Below are 19,730 nucleotides of genomic sequence, written 5' to 3'. Positions count from 1 at the left end.
GCGCTGGTTTTATAAGGACCGCACAAGCTTGCCTTTTCTTTGATGGCATTCAAGGACCACGATTCCTTTTATCGCAAGGAAGATCTTCCCCTAGGGGTTTTTGCCCTAAACCAAAAATCTCAATCCAGTTCAAGACGATCCCTTGTCTCCAGGTCTCTAAAAATACATACATGTATAAATATACAGTTACAATCACACAGCATTGCACACTCTGGGACAGGGGTGTCAAACTCGATTTCATTGCGGGCCGCATCACGATTGTGTTTGACCTCAGGAGGCCGAGGTGGGCATGGCCAGCTCGATGTCACTCGTGTTGGGGGCGCATTTGGTGGCCCGAGCACTCTGCCAGCGAAAACGGGCTTCTAAACTCCATTTGTGGCTGCAACGGCCTTCTGCAACCCTCTGCCAGGGAAAATGGAGCCTGGAGGGACCCATGCAGCCCTTGCAAGATCTATTTTCAGCTGCAATGGTGTCCATTTTCACTGGCAGAGGCACCATGGGCCAGTACTTTGCTGTTTCCAGGGCAGCCTCACGGGCCAGATCTAAGCACCCCGCAGACCAGATCTGGCTCCTGGGCCTTGAGTTTGACACCCCCACTCTACAAAAATAGAATAGAACAGAACAGAACAGAACAGAACAGCACAGCACAGCACAGCACAGCACAGCACAGCACAGCACAGCACAGCACAGCACAGCACAGCATAGCATGCAGAATGGAATAGAATTCAGAAAAATAGAATAGAATAGAGTAGAGTAGAGTGGAGTGGAGTGGAGTGGAGTGGAGTGGAGTGTAGGGTAGGGTAGGGTAGGGTAGGGTAGGGTAGGATAGAATAGAATAGAATAGAATAGCAATAGCAATAGCAATAGCAATAGCAATAGCAGTTAGACTTATATACCGCTTCATAGGGCTTTCAACCCTCTCTAAGCGGTTTACAGAATCAGCATATTGCCCCCAACAACAATCCGGGTCCTCATTTTACCCACCTCGGAAGGTTGGAAGGCTGAGTCAACCCTGAGCCGGTGGGATTTGAACAGCCGAACTGCAGAACTGCAGTCAGCTGAAGTAGCCTGCAGCGCTGCATTTAACCACTGCACCACCTCGGCACCTAAATAGAGGACATATCAGATATTCAACTGATACGAACAGATACTACACATGATCTTAGCCAAAAGGCCGAGAAGCAATAGAATAGAATTCTTTATTGGCCAAATGTGATTGGACACACAAAGAATTTGTGCAGGTGCTCTCAATATACTTAAAAAAACAAGATATGTTTGTCAAGAAAAATACATTCATCAAGAATCATAAGATAAAACACTTAGTAATAGTCATAGAATACTAAATAAGCAATTGAGTCATACTAGGAAAATAAATAAACAATATAAATCATACAGATACAAGCCACAAGGTTATAGTCATAAGTGGGAGGAGGTAGGTAATAGGAAGGATGAGAAGATTAATAGTAATGCAGACTTGGTGAATAGTTTGTCAGTGGGAATTATTTGTTTAGCAGAATGATGGCATTCAGGGGAAAACTGTCCTTGTGTCTAGTTGTTTTGGTGTGCAGAGCCCTATAGCATTGTTTTGAGGGTAGAAGTTGAAACAATTTGTGTCCAGGATGTAGATATTTTCACAGCCCTCTTTTTGACTCATGCAGTATACAGGACCTCAATGGAAGGCAAGTTGGTAGCAACCTAGATTTCTGCATAAATATTCCTAGCTATCCATCATGCTCAGCCAAGCTCAAGAATGTGCATAACCAGTGGTGGAATTCAAATAATTTAACAACTGGTTCTTTGCCCTAATGACCAGCTGGGTAGGTGGGACTTGGTGGTCATGTGACTGGGTGGGTATGGCCAACTCAACGTCACTCATGTCGATGGGCGCTTCACCTTAGCTGCTATACTGTAATAAAAGTTAACCAAAGAGGCAGTTTTCGTAAGCAGGGCAATAAAGATGAGGCTAGAAACAACACCAGAATGTTTCCTTCCTGCCTTCCTTACAGGATTAGCCCTGTAAAGTGGGGGAAAACAAAAGGAGATTTCTTCCAACTATCAGTTCTCCAAACTGCTTAGAAAGTTAACAACCAGTTCTAGCAATAGCAATAGCAGTTAGACTTATATACCGCTTCATAGGGCTTTCAGCCCTCTCTAGGCGGTTTACAGAGTCAGCATATTGCCCCCAACAACAATCCGGGTCCTCATTTTACCCACCTCGGAAGAATGGAAGGCTGAGTCAACCCTGAGCCAGTGAGATTTGAACAGCCGAACTGCAGAACTGCAGTCAGCTGAAGTAGCCTGCAGTGCTGCATTTAACCACTGCGCCACCTCGGCTCTCCCGAATAGGTGCGAACCGGCTGAATCCCACCAATGTGCATAACCTCTAATGTATCCAAGAGTCCATGGTTATGTCAGGCAGCTTTTTTTAGGGGGGGGGCAAGGGACTCTACTAGTTCACAGCCCAAATTCATATATTTTAGGAGTCACTCAATAGTCTGCTTATATCCTGGACTAACAAGGGGTTCTCTGCTTGTTACAAGATGAATCCAATTATATATATATATAGTGATCCTCCTACGCATCAAGCCTATTGCGTCTTTTCTTTTGCTAGTCCTTCAAAAATGAAACCCAAGGTGAGTGGGCAGAAATCTTTGTAAACTAAATTAATGTGTAACAGCATTGCTTATGGACAGAAGATAATGCCACAGAACGCTGATGGGCTGATTACTGAGTGTCCACTGGAGATATGAGCTCCATAAATTGCATAAGCAGAGGTGATTCACCATGGAAGGCAGCATAATTTAGCTATTGATTTAGGATTGTGATAAACTGCCCAGGATGGTCTTGGGGCCATAAAATATACCAGCAAGAATCTCCACTTATTGCTTTCGGAGTTCAGGCCAGGTAGGAGGAGATAAATGTTTTCAGCAAAACAGAGCAAACATGAACTGCGGGGCAGTGAAACCAATATTCTGGCATTAAAATGAAATCAACTCATTTGGCACATGCAATTGTTGTTGTCCTGACGAAGGATGCAACTAGAGTTGTCTGCCCAGGTTCCACCACAAATCTGTGAAGCCCTTATCCGCGGAGACATAAGCGCGAAGACTAATTCGTGCCGTTCGAAGCACTAAGGAAAAACGCGACCCTACAGCGATGACATAATCGCGGAGGGCAAATCCGTGCATTCCCAAGCACTCAGTACCCTAAACCTAACCCTAAACCTAACCCTGAACCTAACCCTAAACCTAACCCTAAACCTAACCCTAAACCTAACCCTAAACCTAACCCTAAACCGAACCCTAAACCGAACCCTAAACCTAACCCTAAACCGAACCCTAAACCGAACCCTAAACCGAACCCTAACCCTAACCCTAAACCTAACCCTAAACCTAACCCTAAACCTAACCCTAAACCTAACCCTAAACCTAACCCTAAACCTAACCCTAAACCGAACCCTAAACCGAACCCTAAACCTAACCCTAAACCGAACCCTAAACCGAACCCTAAACCGAACCCTAACCCTAACCCTAAACCTAACCCTAAACCTAACCCTAAACCTAACCCTAAACCTAACCCTAAACCTAACCCTAAAACAAACCCCTAAACCTAATCCTAACCCTTACCTTAATTGAAATCGGCTTTCTGCTGCGGCGCCGTTTTAAAGCGCCCTTCTGTTGCCGCGCTGTTGTCGCGGCGGTGATGATGCGCGGTGATGACGTCGCGGCTTTAGCGACGCGATTTTATCACCGCTATTTTGACGGGCGCGGTTTTGTCGTGCCACGGTCTGCCCAACCAGGAGCTCATGATCCAACAATGAATGGAGATTCCGTGCGCTTGACTAAATATCTGAGATGGACCACGCACTGCTCTTTAACTAAGCCAGGAACCCTAGAAGGAGGCATAAATCAGCAACCCCGTTGCTAATAGTAATCTTGTTAGCACATGTATTTGGCATGTGTTTACACCAGGGACGTGCAGTCAGGGGAGGCAGGGGAGGCAGAGCCTCACCACTGTCATCATGAAAAGAAAAAAAATGTAAAAGGAAAAAGGCTGAGCTAGTTGCTGCCAGAGTCACAGTAGATGACTCTGCTTAGTGCTTAACTGTTTAAAAAAGCCTATTAAAAAGTGCCCTCTACAGGAGGAGGCGGGAGAACCACGTGCCTCATTTAGTCTGACTTTATGATCACTCGAGCAGAGTTAAGCAAGGGTTAAAAGCCGAAACATTCCTTATGTAGATGAGGCACGTGGTTCTCTCGCCTCCTCCTGTAGAGGGTGCTTTTTTAGAGGCTTTTTTAAACAGTTAAGCAGAGTCATCCATTGGGGATTCTGGCAGCAGCTAACCCAGCCTGACCTCAGCAGCTCTTGCCTTTTTCCTTTTACATTTTTACATGTAAGAGCCGAGGTGGTGCAGTGGTTAGGATGCAGTATTGCATCCTATACAGTATTGCAACTGTTCCTGACGCCTAGTAGATCTTCGATGGCATGCATCCAGGAACAACTCACTGTTGGCTTCTGGATCACTCTCCCTTGTCTCCTCCACATGGGTCCAAGGCTCAGGCGTCACCTGTTGGCCAACCAGTCTCTCTACACCCTGCTCGGAGTCGGAACCCTGTCCAGGGTCATCCACATCCTCCAGAGCCGACTCAGAGGGCCCCTCACTGTCGGAGTCTGGTGGCAGCTCCAACGGCTCCTGCTGGGCCACAACAGGTTCCCCCATCACGGCCCTGACCCATCAGGGATTAGATCAGGGGGATCTAATGCACAGCACAAATATTATTTAAGTAAGTCTGATTAGCCCACTTCTTGCACTGCACAAGAAGCTGAACGACAAAGGTAATATATTTGTTTCTGTTTCACTTTCATTCATCGTATTTGATCAGTCCCGAGGCAAAGTGACATCTCATCAGACCTCAGAAGTCTATTTCGGCAGCTGATTACTCAGAAGGCGGCATTTAAAACAAAGACATTGTGGGAACAAATGTATTTGCTGGACTTGTCCATAGGAGCAAACCTGACCTTTATCCTGAACATTTATTGACATTCTGGTGCTTTGTGTCATATTTCCTTTTCGTGTTAAAAAAAAAAAAAGATAAATGGAAGGTCTTTCCTTGCAAAAACTCTGATTTTCTTCCCCTGATTGGTCAGGCGTTGCCTAATTCAAAACCTCACAATTCAAAGGGCAAAATAGCAATAGCAATAGCAGTTAGACTTATATACCACTTCATAGGGCTTTCAGCCCTCTCTAAGCAGTTTACAGAGTCAGCATATCGCCCCCAACAACAATCTGGGTACTCATTTTACCCACCTCGGAAGGATGGAAGGCTGAGCCAACCTTGAGCCGGTGAGATTTGAACCGCCGAACTGCAGAACTGCAGTCAGCTGAAGTAGCCTGCAGTGCTGCATTTAACCACTGTGCCACATCGGCTCTATGGCATCTATGGTTTTATTCTGAGGATCCCTGTGGTAAATTTTAATACTAGAGAAAGGTATCGGTTTAAATTTAGCAGGCTCTCTTAGATGAACATATTCTGTCTAACCAACCCAATTTTTTAAAAAAAGAAAATATATCCTAAGATATTGCTAAATATCCTAGTATTTATTAACAGACACATGGAGGAGTGATGAAAGAAATGTCCTTCTGGGTTCGGCTCCAAGTGGGGGAAAAGACACTGGAGACATGGAGGCTGCTTGGAAAGATGGTTTTAATGGTGGACAGGACCACATGGCTTGAGTTCCAGAGCATAAAAGGGGGATCACATGCCTTAAAGAAAAAAAGGGCAGAGATGCTAAAGTCCCTGATTTTATGCCGTCTCTGGGCTGATGAAAGAAATGTCCTTCTGGGTTCAGCTCCAAGTGGAGAAAAAGACACTGGAGACATGGAGGCTGCTTGGAAAGATGGTTTATTGGTGGACAGGACCACAAGGCTTGAGCCCTGAACAGAAAAGGTGATCACATGCTTCAATGTTGGTAGAGAAGAAGAGAAGGGCTGAGGGAGGGGCTTGCTAGGCTTTTTATAACCTGTTCAGTCCCACCTCTCTGTTTCCTGTTCCTGTGTAGGAAATGTATTCTGATTGGTTGTCAGATTCCCATGGGCCCATGCAGGGGCAACTCTCTAGGCTGCGTTTTGAATCCAGGTTTGGTTGAGTTCTCAGATGCCATGTGGTGAGTTGGAGCCAATATTATCATGCTTTAATCCCATCACCCCCCTGGAGCTGAAGTGGAGAAGTCTTTATTATGTAAAGTGGACTCTCTTGGCCTTCTTAATGGCCCATTGACAAAGTGGGGATGGGCAGGAAGCTACAGGCAGCTATTCTGTCTTTTAAAACATGTTTCTTTCTTTTTCACATCCAGAGAAATATTCTGCCTTTTCAATATTTCCTAGGATATCGCATTTTTCTGGGAGAGGGCTGGGTGATAACTTCCTATAGGAGGATGGGATTGAAACCAGGAAGAAGAGAAGCCATGCTGAGGTGGACACCCTTTCCTTCATTGTCTCTTTCCACACATTCTCAAATTGGAGGAAACCTCTTGAGAAGGCTCTGAAATGAGACTTGGGCTGCATGAAATTAGCTCAAGGACCCGAGTATGCCCACCCTAATAATGTGAAAACTCACTATGCACCGTCCCATATTTGTGCAGACCAGGTTGCTCTGATAGACTGGTTTCACCAGAAAAACCCTTAATCTCTCTCCTGGTGTAGCTGACAAAATGAGGAGAGCCTGTGGCTTAAAGGTGAATACATCGACCTAATACGCAAGTAGTTAGTTAGCAGTTAGGTTCAAATCACAGAAAGGTTATAGCTAGCTGATGAGAGCTAAATAGCTTGAAATAGTGTCTAAGAGGCTGAGCTTGTCAATCAGAAAGGTCAGCAGTTTGGTGGTTTGAATCCCGAGCACTGCATAATGGAGTGAGCTCCCGTTACCTGTCTTAGCTTCTGCCAACCTAGCAGTTCGAAAGCACATAAAGCTGCAAGTAGAAAAATAGGAACCACCTTTGGTGGGAAGGTAACAGCGTTCCGTGCACCTTCGGCATTTAGTCATGCTGGGCACATGACCACGGAGACGTCTTCGGACAGCGCTGGCTCTTCGGCTTTGCAACAGAGATGAGCACCGCCCCCTAGAGTCGGGAACGACTAGTACATATGTGCAAGGGGAACCTTTACATTTACCTTTAGATCTATACTAGTCTTCCTTTATTTCTTTGTCAGTAAAATATAGATTCAACATAAAAACTCAATAATTATTTTATGTGGCTTGTAATAAGGCTCCATTTACACACACACACACACATACACACACCTTCCTTTACAGAAAGAATTAACACATTTTGTGCCCTTTACGGAATACAAGAATAAGATGAAAACAGCTTGGCAATCACGCCATCTTACCACACTTTAAACCAGCTCTCACAATTTGCCTGGCTTCCAAACATCGGGATTTCTTCCCTTCTCCCCCTCCAAAGACCTTCTGAAGTTAGTTTATGAATTCCCCCTTTATTCTCAATGTCCTTGTAATTGACGTATATCCATATTAATGGCAGATGAGGGGGACTGTGCTTTGACATTATTGTTGGTCGGGAGAAAGTTTGATGAGGATAAATAAAAAATAACAGCAGTGTTTCATGGCACAGAAGAGAAAAACAACCCCCTTCCACATTTTCCTAACTAATTGGCTAAGTAATACTTTCTGGGATTTGAGTGCAAGCCTTAAAGGAGGAAAATAATAACAACAACTGGAAGTTTTCCAGCAGTTCAGAATGGCGGCTGCCCCATGCTGGGAGTTTTGCAGTGAATCACAGCTGTGCTGTTGTTTCCAAACTTCCAGGTGTCGACATATTGAAACTGTGGATGTTTGGCAGCTAATCAAAAGGGATGGGAGCTGGTTGGGCACAAATCAACACCAGAATCATATCCTGTTTTAAATTATATATATTTTCCCTAGCCTAAGAGATAAATAACCGAGGACATTACGTATAAATGTGATTTTTCAAATGCATGGTGTATTAAGCTTTCCAGCACTGGAGTGCTTATGGCAAATTTGGTGAGTTTGAATTTGTAGCTAGTACAGAATACAGAAAAATGGAGTTGGGAGGGACCTTGGAGGTCTCCTAGTCAGGGCCGGATTTTCCTATATCAGCCTAGGGCCTCAAGATCAAGAGGGGCCTACATTCAAATTGTTAGCAAAATTAAAATTACACTATTCTAAAAACAGTGAACACTAAAACACTGAACCGAAAATAAGGAGAAATTCTACGCATATGACTAATAAACAAACATAAAAATGTATTGGTTAAGATCGTTCCAGCGCTGCGGCAGTTGGGGAGCCCGCCCACGTTCCCGGCACTGGCGGTCGGGCGAGAGGCACGGCCGCTCCCAGTAGCTGCCCCGTCAACGCGGAGCCCACCAACAGCCAGGCAGGTGAGGGCGAGGGGGCCGAGCCTGGCAGCTGAGCGCAGCAGCGGAGGCGGCTGGCCTCGCTGCCTTTGCCGCAGAGCAGAGCCGCCCTCCGTTGGGAGGCCAGCTATATATATTGATATATATTGATATATCACAGTAATGGTGTATTTTATTGTCTCTCATGTAATTTACAAACTTAAAAATGGGAGGTGAAAGGGCTTCATAAGTGGAATAGCCTAGGGCCTCTTTTCATTTATATCCGGCCCTGCTTCTAGTCCAACCCTTTTTTGAGCAGGATGTTCTGATGTAGGCTTCCTGAGAAAGCATAAATCACACTCTTAGTCCACGAAACCCCTCTTTTATTTAAACGGCTGTGAATTATGGTCATTCACAGCCCATAATGATTCACAAACAGTCTGTGAAGAGTCCAACAGATGTCTGCTCGAGTTGCCAAAGTCTTTCAGGGTTATGTTGATAAGCACCCACCTTTATCTTCCTTGAAAGGAAGACTTAATTGCCAATTAGTTTTGCAAGGCCAAACGGAGCACAGAGTCCAACAGAGCTGCTCAGAGCTTCAACCGACCAGAATGAACTAATTGCTTCCTGCAAAGGCTCACGTCCTTTTGCTACTCTTTCATGTCTTATGGGAGGGGCCAATCATCTCCAAGCCTTTCTCCCGAGTTGCCCCTTTTTCCTTAATTGTTCTTGCCTTCTGGCAGCTGTGTGCATGCACACACTGGGAACAGGCTCACACTGTTCTTCTGCTTTGCTGATGTCAGGCTCCAGAGGCGGCACAAGATGACCCTGCCCCACTCTCTGCCTCCAATGCAGAGCTCTCATCCAAGCCTTCCCCAGACTCCAGGACTGACCCATGTTTCTCCCCAACCTCCTCACTATCCGACTCTGCTGCAAGCTCGGGCAGGCCGCCAGTGGACCACAACACAGGAGATGCTACCATATATCATTCCGGACAAATGTTTCTAACAAGCAGCTGATCCGTGGCGATCATCTCTTCTAATGGTGGATTTTTATTTTTATTTTAACTCAGATATTTATACATATTACCATCATTATATCTCCATTTGACTACAATTGTTTTAATTGTTATCCCTCCTTCCTTCCTTCCCTCCTTCCTTTCCTCCTTTCTTTTCTCCTTCTCTCCTTCCTTTTCCCCTTCCTTTCCTCCTTCCTTCCCCCCTTCCTTCTCTCCTACATTCCTTCCTTCCCTCCTTTCTTCTCTCCTTCTCTCCTTCCTTCCCTCCTTCCTTCCCTCCTTTCTTCTCTCCTTCCTTCCCTCCTTGCTTCCCTCCCTCCTTCCCTCCCTCCTTCCTACCCCCCTTTCTTCTCTTTCTTCTCTCCTTCCTTCCTTCCTCCTCTCCTTGGTGGATTTAGGGTATGGTTAACCCCTGCTGGGAATTATGGGAACATTTTGCTGCAGGTTGCCCTCAGGTTTGGCTAAATTCCAGAGGATGTTAGGATTTAGGTGAAATATGAATGGAGCAAATGGTCTTACGGGGGATTAGATTAAAAATATGTTAGGCAGAATAATTTAGCATCAAGGCAGGATTGGTAACAACATTGCCTTTTCGAAATCACAACCATTCATTGCTTGCTTGCCGGCCAACAATGTAATCAGCCTGTCAATTCAGTTTTGGTTTGGAAATTAACTTTTCTCCTTGCCTAACTGAGGAAGGTTTAAATGAGCTACTGGTCTAATCCCATCATTTGTTACAAACGGTTGTCAGTAATCTACCAGGCCTGAGATCAAATAGAAGCAAAGAGCCAATTAACAACAGAGTATTTAATCTCCTGGTTTTTATATCCTAATGACAAGAAGGCAGGGAATAAACGTTGCTTAGGTGGGCTCCCAGGAATTCATCCTTGATTGCTACAGCAATAAAAGAAATGAGTTGTTTGTTACCTTGGCTCAAGCAGGAGTTTGTAGAAAGTTTATATGTCAAAATGGAATTAAGGAGAAACTTCTTAACAGCGAGGACAATTAATCAGTGGAACAGCTTGCTGTCAGAAGTTCTGGGTGCTTCATCACTGAAGGTTTTCTAAGAAGAACCTGGACCACCACTTGTCTGGAATGGTACAAGGGTCTCCGGCTTCAGCAGAGGGATGGATTAGAAGATCTCCAAGGTATTGATTGTATTGATTATAGATTCCGTTTACCGGGAAGGGCGTCTTCACTGGGCTTTTCTGCTAAGCAAACATGTCTGTTGTGGCCCAGCAGGAGCCGTTGGAGCTGCCACCAGACTCCGACAGTGAGGGGGCCCTATGAGTCGACTCTGGAGGATGTGGAGGACCCTGGACAGGGTTCCGACTCCGAGCAGGGTGCAGAGAGGCTGGTTGGCCACCAGGAGGCGCCTGAGCCTTGGACCAGTGGGGAGGAGACAAGGGAGAGTGATCCGGATGCCAGCAGTGAATTGTTCCTGGATACCCAGCACCGAAGAGCTAATAGGAATCAGGAACAGTTGTGCAAGTATAGGAAGTAATTGCACTCAGCTGGTGGTCATTAGGCTCCTCTTCAGACTATAATAAGGACTGCTTGTGCACACGCCCCTCTTGCAGAAGTCAACGCAGGAACTAATGTTTGATGAACATTATTGTGAGCTTGGAAGGCTGAATTGCTGCCAAGCCTTATCTGTGTTTATTGCTGCCCAAGTTTGTCTGTGCTGGTTTGCTGCCAAGGACCTGTCTGTCTGTTAATTAAATGTCGTAACTTATCTTTGGCTCGGAGTGTTTGTTGGTGTGGGACGAGGGGGGTCAGAACATATGTTTATGGTTGAATGTCTATGGAGATGCTCAGTCATCCAGGTCATAGTTGTCCCAAAGGTGCTTTTTCAAGAGGCAGCTGGAATCTTGTAGAAGATTCAGCAGTCCATCTGCATTTAAAAGACTCTATTTTGAAGACAGAAAAGTCCACATATTGGACAAAGAGGACTGCTGATTTGAAAGAGGGATCAAAGAAGCCATCTATGTCAACATTGAACAGCCCTCTCTCAACAGAGGGTGAGGAATACGACAGCATCAATGTCCAGTTGACAACCCAATTCTTTCAATAGTTCCAAGAAGGCATAACAGCCATTTGCACTCCTCGGGTGACCCTGATGACACAGATAAATCTCTAGGTGGCCTCAATGACGCTCTAAATGAATGCAAATGACCAGCTGTCTTCAAGGAGTATAAATCCTTCCATTCCCCACCATCCAGTCAAAGCTGAAGAAGCTTCTTGAATGAGAAGTGAAATATCTTCAAAGAAAAACCAGAGAGTCCAGTTGCCTCTTGGAAAAGCACCTTTGAGTCAACCATGACCTGGAGGATTGAAAAATTGTTCTGACCGAGCTGTCCGAGAACACGAAGCCAACTCCTACTCCCAACAAAAAAACCCTTTTATTAATTGACTGTGAATTCTGTTCATTCACATCCAGCAAAGTCTTTCGAGGGAGGATTTACAGTCACGGACTTTATCTGGCTTGGAGAGCTGCCAGGCTGATATCTGCAAATCTTGGCAAGGAGTCTCAGAAAGTCGCGAACCAATGAAGCGAACTGATTGTCTCCTGCAAACTCCACTCCCCCTTCGCTCCTCTTTTATTTCCTCTGGGAGGGGCCATTCGCCGTCCACCTGTGGCCTTACTCCCAAGTCGACTCCTGTTCTTTAGCTGTTGTTCCCTTTAGCAACTCTGCGCATGCACACACTGGGAACAGGCTCCAGCTGTTCCTCTGCCTCACTGATGTCTGACTCTGAAGGCAGCTGATAACTGGCATATGGCTCTGGCTCCCTCTCTGCTTCCGACACAGAGCCCTCATCAGAGCCTTCCAGGATTGGTCCATGTTCCTCCCCAACCTCCTCACTGTTCGAATCTGCTGCCAGCTCTGCTGGCTGCTGGTGGGCCACAACAAGAATCTCCATAGATGTTTTCAAAGGAAAAACCCCCCAAAGTCCAGTTGCGTCTTGAAAAAGCACCTTTGGAACGGTTGTCTATGGTTGATGCTTTAGAAACAGAACGGCAGAGACTGGATTTTCTAAATCTCCGCTAGATAGTGTTCCACTTGCACTGATCTTGGGGTGAAGATCTGCTCCAACAGGAAGGAAGAAGTCAAGACTAGAAAGAAAAAGGGCCCTCACCTGATTCATTAATAATGATCAGGATCAGAGCAGAGAACGAAGCGTCGGAGGTTATCCATCAGCTCCAATAAAGAAAAGGGCTGTCGTGTATTCTGTCTGTGACACTGGTGCACCAGTCCAGCCATTTGATGTATATTTTACAGTGTTGGCATCTATATATTTTATCTTCCCATGCCTACTGACTCTGAGCGGATGTCCCAAAAAGTGACTTGTTTTATGCATTGCAGAAGAGAGAGAAAATGCCAAGGAAATGAAGAGAATGAAATAACAGGGGTTTTTTTTTCCATCAAAACTAAGGCAACATTGCTTTTTTATATATACTTATGCACTGTTGGTCAGGTTCAGGGTTTGTGTTGTGAAAACATGAAGTTGTGGGTGTTCCAACACTGGGAGGCTTACAAGAAGAAATTGGGCAACCATTTGTCTGAAATGGTATAGGGTTTCCTGCTTGAGCAGGGGGGTTATTTATTTATATTATTTATTAAATCGATTTATAGGCCGCCCAATCCTGGAGGTTGGGCTATAAGCAATAAGAGCTTAGACTTATATACCACTTCACAGTACTTTACAGCCCTCTCTAAGCAGTTTATAGAGTCAGCATATTGCCCTCAACAACCTGGATCCTGATTTGACTGACATCGGAAGGATGGAAAGCTGAGTCAACCTTGAGCCGGCCAGGATCGAACTCCTGGCAGTGAGCATTAGTAATAGCACTGAGACTTATATATGACTTCACAGTGCTTTACAGCCCTCTCTAAGCAGTTTATAGAGTCAGCATATTGCCCTCAACAACCTGGATCCTGATTTGACTGACATCGGAAGGATGGAAAGCTGAGTCAACCTTGAGCCGGTCAGGATCGAACTCCTGGCAGTGAGCAGAGTTAGCCTGCAATAGTAAGAGCCGAGGTGGCGCAGTGAGTAGAGTGCAGTACTGCAGGCCACTTCAGCTGACTGCTATCTGCAGTTCAGTGGTTCAAATCTCACCGGTTCAGGGTTGACTCAGCCTTCCATCCTTCCGAGGTGGGTGAAATGAGGACCCAGACTGTGGGGGCGATATGCTGACTCTGTAAACCGCTTAGAGAGGGGTGAAAGCCCTATGAAGCGGTATATAAGTCTAACTGCTATTGCTATTGCTAGTAATAGCACTGAGACTTATATATGACTTCACAGTGCTGTAAGGAGTTTACAGAATCGGCCTCTTGGCCCCAACAATTTGGGTTCTCATTTTACCCACATTATGGGCATATGGTCCCCTACTTGAGCAGCGGGTTGGACTAGAAGACCTCTGAGATCCCTTTCAGCCTTATAATTCTATGTTCAATGTTATTAAGCATTGGAACTGCCCACCTTGTGGGATAGTGGGTGTCCATTATTAGGTAGTTAGACATTTCCTGAGGATTCGTGCTGGTCAGAGAATTCCTGTCCTGTTTAAATTGTCCTAGAAAATCTCCCTTCCAATCCTATGATTCTATAATTATATGATTCTACGTGATTCTATCATGAGCAGCTTTCTGATACCAAAAGCACCTCCCAAAGACCTGTCAGATCTCACAGGGTCGGCCTCCTCCGGGTTCCACCCACCAGCCAATGCCATCTGGCTACTACCCAGGGGAGGGCCTTCTCTGTAGCAGCTCCGGCCCTTTGGAATGAACTCCCCGCGGAGATCCGGACCCTCACCTCTCTCCAGGCCTTCCGGAAAGCCGTCAAAACCTGGCTGTGCCGGCAGGCCTGGGGGTGATAAGTTCCCCTCCCCTCTCGACTTGTATGGCTGTGTGATTTTCGTGTATTTTAATTATGTGTACTGTTGTTTATGTTCCCTTTCCCCTTTGAGTTGTTCGCCGCCCTGAGTCCCTCCTGGAGAAGGGCGGCATACAAATAAACTAAATACAATACAATACAATACAAAGTCCATGTGTGGGGAAAAATTAAGTGAGGTGCACATAATGATTGCAATCTGATCTTTAAAAGCCCTTAACAAATCCACAACTGAGTGACCGCAATTCATTAAAACCTAATTACTAAAAAAAAAAAAAAATCAATAGGGCAATTTAAACCCGGTGCATATTTATCATAACATGTCACACATTTGTGGTTTTCAAAAAGAGGGGTGAAATAAAGGGTTTTTATGAGCAAGGTTTGAACATCTCCCTTCTAAGGATTTCAGCCCCAAGGCAATTAATGAGGGCAATTCACTCTTAATGACCCCAAAGGGATACAAGAAGGAACAAATGCACTATTGACACAATTCCTGACCAGTAGCATAAATTGTTGTTTGATGATTGCGCATATAACTTGTCGTGGCGGGTTCTCGCTGCACAACATTGTAGAGATGTTCAAAAGGCAGAATTTAAGGCTGAGTGGACATCTTTCTTTGTGGGTCAAGCTATACCTTTGTTTTAATTCTCACAATGTTTGGTAGGCAAGGCAAATTTTAAGGACTGCACAGCATAGCCATTTATGTTCTGACATCTCCGAGGGAGAAGACCAAGTGTGACAATGATGAACCTGGGAAGGTTAAGCTGCAGGATAGGTGCTTTAGGAGCAGGGGTGAAATCCTGCAGGTTCTGGAGAACCGGTCGCAGAAATTGTGAGTACTTTGGAGAACCGGTAGCAGAAACTTTGAATAGTTCTGAGAAATGCCACCTCTGGCTGGCCCCAGAGTAGGGTGGGAATGGAGATTTTGCAGTATCCTTTCCCTGCCATGCCCACCAAGCCATGCCCACCAAGCCACACCACGCCCATCAAGCCACGCACACAGAACTGATAGTAAAAAAAAAATTTGAATTTCACCACTGTTTAGGAGCAATGTGAACATTGTATGGAGTTTAAGAAAGTGTGGACAACCTGCCTCAGAATATCAGACGGCCAAAATGAGAGTGCTCTGGTCAGAAATAACCAGGAACACACACACACACACACACACACACACACACACCGGACTACTGCAACTGGTAGCAGAGCCTCGAGACCATGGGAGGAGATTGCAATGGACTTTATAATGGAGTTGCCAAAAAGTGGGGGGAACAGGGTGATCTGGCCTGTAATAGACCTATTCTCCAAACAGGCACACTTCATACCATGCAGCAGACCACCCTCAGCCCACCAGTTGGCCAAACTATTCCTGAAGCACATCAGGAAGGAAGGATAAGAAGAGGAGGAGGAGGAAGAAGAAGCACAAGAAGAACAAAAGCAAGAAGAAGAAGAAGAAGAAGAAGAAGAAGAAGAAGAAGAAGAAGAAGAAGAAGAAGAAGAAGAAGAAGAAGAAGAACAAGAACAAGAACAAGAAGGACAAGAAGAAGAAGCACAAGAACAAGTACAACAAGAAGCACAAAGAAGCAGAAGCAGAAGAAGAAGCACAAGAAGAAGAAGATGATGATGAAGAAGAAGAAGAAGAAGAACAACAACAACAACAACAAGCACAACAAGAACAACAAGCACAACAAGCACAAGAACAAATAGTACAACAAGAAGAAGCACAAGACAAAGAAGAAGAAGAAGAAGAAGAAGAAGAAGAAGAAGAACAACAACAACAACAACAACAACAACAACAACAACAACAACAACAAGCACAACAAGCTCAAGAAGCACAAGAACAAGAAGTACAACAAGAAGAAGCACAAGACAAAGAAGAAGAAGAAGAAGAAGAAGAAGAAGAAGAAGAAGAAGAAGAAGAAGAAGAAGAAGAAGAAGAAGAAGAATTATAATAATAATAATTATTATTATTCAGGAAGTCGATCCTCTTTGTAACAGTCCCTATAGGATGCAATAACACAAAGGCATTTCTTCTACCACACAAATTATTTTTCTATCAAGCCTGATAGCCCTTTTGTTAGGTTGTGTTTGCATCCAGTTCTCTGGGATTCTTCCGCAAGTTTTCTAAATCTTAATTTAGAGCGGGCTGAACTGTATTTCCCCTTCTATGGGTCGGTCTCTAATCAACAGACCTGACTCAGCCTATGAAATATCAAATGTCCGTACGGACATCAGCTGGCTCACTGGTGCTTCTCATAGGCAGATTTTTTTATATCCCCCTAATCAATCAAGATAATTTCAATTAAGCTTAATTGTTCTGTGGGGGTTCTTTAGCTGCCGTCAACAGAGCAGGTAAGCCACCCAGAAGCTCAGTGGCTTAATCAGCTCTTTAATAATATCTCTTGAGCTTTCTGGAAAATGTATTCTCAATTGACTTTCTGCCTCTTGCTCCAAGGAGGGGGAACAGAATATCCATTGTTGATTTTCCCTCCCCCCTTTTTTTCATTACCCAGTTTGCATTATAATCTAGGCTGCTACGCAAGATTCTTCTTCGTTGTTTGGTGGGTATAAAAATGGGACCCAGAATCAAACCGTCCCTTCCATTTGAGCCTGAATGAGCCAGAATGCATAACTCACCTTTCCCAAAAGAAGGGGCAATGCCATCGGTTGAGGCTGACCCACGCTCTCTCATTTCTCTCTAATTACGGTCACTCAATCAACTGTTGTAAGTCGCGGACTCTCGGTCATTGCCTTCCAAAGAAAACCATAAAAACGGTGCAAAGTATCATGTCAGACCTGCCTCAGTCTGATCCCTCAGGAAAGAAAGACCCTCGACTCCATTTGGGTGAAGTGATAGGTCAGTGATGGCGAACCTTTTCGGCACCGAGTGCTTAAACCAGAAAATGTGCATGCGCCAGAGCACTGGAAACCTGAAGATCAGCTGTTTGGCATGCCTGTTTTGGGGGCATTTGAGGGTCATTTTCAGGCTGTTTTCAGGCCATTATTCAGGCCATTTTGGGGGGGCAAAAACAGCCTGAAAACAGCCTGGGAAAAGGCCTGAAAATGGCCCCAAAACAGCTGAAAAATGGCCCACAAATTTCCTGGTTTTTGGCTGTTTTCAGGCTGTTTTCCAGCACTCTGGTGCCTGCAAAGACTAGCTGGCTGGCGTGCGTGCCCATAGAGAGACCTCTCTGTGCCACCTCTGGCATAATTGCCATAGGTTCGCCATCACAGTGATAGGTTCTTTTACAGTAAAAGATGCTGGCTGAAGTAAATTCAGGCCGGAGCTGAAATCCCCATGCAAGCATTACAAACCTTTCCCCTCATCCCACCCCACTCCTGACCAGTCCGTTGTTCAGCCAATGTAGAGTCACCTGGATGTTTTGAGAATGTTGAGGTGTTTGGGCTACATTCCATTCCGTTCTCAGGGTATACGGCCTTGAAGACGGATACAAACTGGTTCCGTACTGGTCTTCCTAAGCTGTCATTCCCCCCCCCCTTCTCTATTTCCCACCATATCCACATGCAGATTATTGCCTGCTTGTTCTCCCCCCCACTCCCTGCTTTGAATGACAGAATGCCAACAAGATGCCAAACCAAACATGGCAGAGTTGACATGCTGTTTGTTTGCATGAAGTGCACAAACAAAATGCATAGGTGCAATATATATATTGCTCAATAGCAGTCACTGTGAGAAGGATCTGGGAGTCCTAGTGGACAACTGCTTAAATATGAGCCGTGTGCAGCAACTGCCAAAAAAGCCAACACAGTTCTAGGCTGCATCAACAGAGGGATAGAATCAAGATCACGTGAAGGGTTAATGCCACTTTATAATGCCTTGGTAAGGCCACGCTTGGAATACCGCATTCAGTTTTGGTCGCCACAATGTAGAAAAGATGCTGAGACTCTAGAAAGAGTGCAGAGAAGAGCAACAAAGAGGATTACGGGACTGGTGGCTGAAACATATGAAGAACGATTGCAGGAACTGGGTGTGTCTAGTTTAATGAAAAGAAGGACTAGGGTAGACATGATAGCAGTCTTCCAATATTTCAGGGGTTGCCACAAAGAAGAGGGAGTCAAGCTATTCTCCAAAGCACCTGAGGGTAGGACAAGAAGCAATGGGTGGAAACTAATCAAGGAGAGAAGCAACTTAGAACTGAGGAGAAATTTCCTGACAGTTAGAGCAATTAATCAGCGGAACAGCTTGCCTCCAGAAGTTGTGAATGCCCCAACACTGGAAGTTATTAAGAAGAGATTGGATATTGGATATCCCTTAGTCTGAAGTGGTGTAGGGTTTCTGGCCTAAGCAGGGGGTTGGTCTAGAAGACCTCCAAGGTCCCTTCCAACTCTGTTATGATATGATATGATATGATATGATATGATATGATATGACATAGCAATAGCAATAGCAATAGCAATAGCAATAGCAATAGCAATAGCAATAGCAGTTAGACTTACATACCGCTTCATAGGGCTTTCAGCCCTCTCTAAGCAGTTTACAGAGTCAGCATATCGCCCCCACAGTCTGGGTCCTCATTTTACCCACCTCGGAAGGATGGAAGGCTGAGTCAACCTTGAGCCGGTGAGATTAGAACCGCCGAACTGCAGATAACAGTCAGCTGAAGTAGCCTGCAGTGCTGCATTTAACCACTGCGCCACCTCGGCTCTTTATATTATATTAAATCAGACAAAACCATACATTTCCAGGCTGCCCATGACAAGGGTATCTGCGTTGCCAAGGAGTTGTTGTAAAGTATGGAAATCTCTCTGAACAGATTGCAATTAGAAAACACACATCCTAGATTAATAGTAACTTACCGATGCTTTCAAAAGGAAGTTACAAGGACAGAGATAACAAAAACACTATTAGCAAAGCACTGTATGTTTTTTGGATGGCATATCGCAGAAGGTCAGAGTTTTCAGTAATTCTGATTGAATGGATGGACCAGTTTTCAAGATACACACCTACGTCAGCTGTGGAAATGTATCACTATACCATTGTCTTTTCTGGGCTGGGTTCAAGCCCGCCTCCAATTACTCAGAGATATTATTTCAAGAAAACTCTTGAGTTAAGGTATGCTGACGTATCATTTTTTTAAAAAAAATATTATTTGTGCTCATTCCCTGTCTTCCTAGAAATCAAAATGAGGAGAGAAAAAAGGTCAGCCGGGGTTGATTCGTAAGGCATGAGAGAAAGCTGGATGGGGTATCAATTCTTGGTCTGTTCTCTTCTTATTGGGTTGAAGAAATAGTCTTGAAAACAAAAATCCTCCCTAAGTTTTTTTGTTAGTAGCAAAGTCATGTCCGACCCATCGCACACACCCACCCCCCATGGACAATGTTCCTCCAGGCCTTCCTGTCCTCTACCATCCTCTGGAGTCCATTTAAGCTCACGCCGACTGCTTCGGTGACTCCATCCAGCCACCTCCTTCTCTGTCATCCCCTTCT

At 45.0% G+C, this 19,730-nt stretch overlaps 1 non-coding gene across 1 annotated transcript; it reads right to left on the bottom strand.

Annotated features, from left to right (window-relative positions):
• Nucleotides 1-991: 991 nt before the first annotated feature.
• On the bottom strand, nucleotides 992-1,186 carry LOC148042815 (U2 spliceosomal RNA). The gene has a single exon (XR_015695089.1). It is a non-coding gene; the product is annotated as a U2 spliceosomal RNA (small nuclear RNA).
• Between the last annotated feature and the right edge of the window lie 18,544 nt (nucleotides 1,187-19,730).

This window comes from Thamnophis sirtalis, unplaced genomic scaffold, assembly GCF_051295495.1.
Source record: "Thamnophis sirtalis isolate CommonGarterSnake01/CBP01778 unplaced genomic scaffold, rThaSir2_p1.2 scaffold_14, whole genome shotgun sequence".
Lineage (NCBI taxonomy): Eukaryota > Metazoa > Chordata > Lepidosauria > Squamata > Natricidae > Thamnophis > Thamnophis sirtalis.
The sequence above is the reverse complement of the archived record's forward strand: the minus strand, read 5'-3'. Positions and strand labels throughout refer to the sequence as shown.